Raw genomic sequence first — 2,951 nt, 5'->3', positions numbered from 1 at the left:
GTATCGCGATATTATCGATATCGTGAGCCATGTATCGCGTATCGTATCGTATCGTGAGGTACCCAGTGATTCCCAGCCCTAATACACACACAAAAATAAATTTATGTTTAATTATAAAGCTTAGCAGGGGGACATGTTTTCATTGTTTTTTTTTTGTACTGGGGGAAATAGATTGCATGTAAAAACTAATTTGGGCCAATAAATCAGAAAAAAACTCATCTCTTTGTTAAATTTGGATTTGTTAATATAGTACTTGGTTAACAAAATCAGGAGATGTATTAAATATTTTTCTCACAGGAGTGCATGTAGCAAAAACCAGACTACTTCTGGGGCCCGTTCCAAGAAGCAGGTTTTGTTGTAACTCTGAGTTCCTGAACTCCAAATTCAGTAAAACTCTGAGTTTTCGGTTTTAAAAGCGTAGATAACTTTAACCCATGAGAGTGGGTGAAACCAAGCCCAGTTCAAGAAGTGGGTTAAGCTAAACTCAGAATCGATCACTATGGTAACTAAGTCTGTGAATATAACCTGGTCTGGAGAAGGTTTCCTTCAGGAAACTCCGAGTTCCTGCGGTCTCCACCCCTTTTTAAAGTGAAAGATGTTCAAATATGAGTTCCTCATTAACATTTAGAGAACATTCACATTAGAGACGTCACGTTTCCACCACTCAGAAACCAGAATGACATGTTCATTCATAGAGGATCATGTAGAGAGGAGGCTGATTAATCCAGAGGGAATGTTATTTACGTCGGTAGAGGATTTGGAGGACACGAGTCGATTGATTGAAGTTTCCCCGATTCATTTTTGTTTGAGTGATATTATAAACACTGAGTTTTTCAATGGACTTGCTAGGAGTATATTACATATATTACTGGATTAGAAGTCACGTGACATACGGCGTGACAGACCTTTATTACGGATCGAGTCTTCTCGAGTAATGAATGACGGAGGTCTAAAAAAGTAACAAAAGGAGACGCAGTGTTTTACAGTCGACTTCAAAAACCTTGACAACAAAATAATCCGATGGAGAGGAATCATCACAGGACAGGAATCGCATTTTAATAGAGAGAAATCAGGCTGGGAACCGTGAACTGTGTGCTAAAGTGGGTGCTAGCGACTCACGAGAGACATGCTAGTTTGGTTCTTGATGTATGTTCTTAGTAATGTTTCATGTTTTAAAACATGGCCGATGTTAATCGCACATATTCACATTCAACCTGCACAAAAACTGATGGAAATTCATGTTGGAAACACGTCAAATGATAGATAGATAGATATACTTTATTAATCCTTCTGGAAATTAGGTAATGTGTGGTCAAGATGCACGGTGCTGCATTGTTTTATTGTCAGTCGCACTTTTTTTTTGTTGTAAGAAGTGTAAGTGAGTTCACACATAATTTTCTTAATCACTGTTGATCTTTTTTCTTGGTCATACGGACCGAATAAAAGCCCAGCTACAATCTACAGCGCTAATGCTAACGCTAGCTTTCTGCTCAGTGACATAGACACAGCAGAGAGCAGATGTTGGTGAAGGAGCTGTGGATGTAAACTTTAACCTGCCACAACATTTACTGCTATTATCTCTGTGTTTTGAATCTTCACAGTTTGGCAGATGTATTTGATGTTATCATCCAAGTTTAAAAATGTTTTTGTATCAGTTAAAGATGCTAGCTGGAGCCTTTTTCTCAAAGTGCAACAAAGTCGTCTATTTGAAAATTCTGAAGCAATTGAGATTTATTTAGCATGTATGTAATCCAAAAATAATAAAAGTTTTAGTTTCATTTGAAAATGTGGTAAAGGGTGTTTTGATTAATATTATTATTATTTAGCACTTTGAGCTGTTTTTAATAGGGAAATTACTTTACTAAACTTTATCAGTCATTCATGCTATAAACTTCATCAGTCTCCCTCATTTCTGGTCTTGGGTGACAATCATTTACAAGCTCTGTTTTATGGATTTTAGCACAAAGGAAAAATTAAAACTCACTGATAATTAGAAGCTGTTCATTTGACAGAAATGCATTAGCTGTAGCAGTAGAAGGTGCAATTCTTGCACTTTCTACAGATTCATCTTAATAGATAATAACTATTTAATTTGAAGAAATATAAATATTTGTTCAAAATGGATTTACTTCTTTCATCCATCCATTCATCTTCATGGCCGCTTTGTCCCTTTCGGGGTTACGGGGGTGCCAGAGCCTATCCCGGCTACTGATGGGCGAAGGCGGGGTACACCCTGGACAGGTCGCCAGTCTGTCACAGGGCCACAATCACACACACATTCACTCGCACAGTTATACCTAGGGGCAATTTAGAGTCATCAAGTCACCTAGGAGGCATGTTTTTGGACGGTGGGAGGAAGCCGGAGTCCCCGGTGAAAACCCACACATGCACGGGGAGAACATGCAAACTCCACACAGAAAGGTCCCAGCCGGGATTTGAACCAGGGCCTTCTCGCTGTGAGGCAAGAGCGCTAACCACTGTGCCACTGTGCAGCCCTTACTTCTTTCAACTAAAATCATTATAATTCCATTTTTGTCAATGTGAATTTATTTTAAAGAAATCCTGATAAATCAAAATCGTGAAATAAAATTGAAAAAAATCGTGATTTTCTTCTTTTGCCATATCGACCAGCCCTAGGACTCGCTATTTATAATACAGAGTTTTCTTTTCCTCTTTTTAAACACTTAATGGAAATCATTGACTCTACTACCGCACTGCGCTTGCGACAAATGTTAGCTCGGATGTCAGCAGCGCTGCTTCCCCCTCCGGAGGCCTGGGTTCTACCCCCGGTTGAGAAAAATGTCTTTAAAAAAAAAAGCTAAAAAAAAAACCACACACACAAAAAAAAACATTTCAGCGAATATTTTCTAAGTCTTGAGAATTAAAATTAAATAGTTACTTATTTTAACATATTCTATATTGTGTTCTTTTTACTGTGTGGTGATATTCAT

At 38.1% G+C, this 2,951-nt stretch overlaps 1 protein-coding gene across 4 annotated transcripts in view; it reads left to right on the top strand.

Annotated features, from left to right (window-relative positions):
• The window catches only part of enpp2 (ectonucleotide pyrophosphatase/phosphodiesterase 2), a 56,760-nt gene that overhangs the window by 9,024 nt on the left and 44,785 nt on the right, over positions 1-2,951 (top strand). The gene's annotated exons all lie outside the window — the stretch shown is intronic.

Source organism: Oryzias melastigma, linkage group LG16, assembly GCF_002922805.2.
Source record: "Oryzias melastigma strain HK-1 linkage group LG16, ASM292280v2, whole genome shotgun sequence".
NCBI lineage: Eukaryota > Metazoa > Chordata > Actinopteri > Beloniformes > Adrianichthyidae > Oryzias > Oryzias melastigma.
This window is presented reverse-complemented; position numbering and strand designations above follow the sequence as displayed.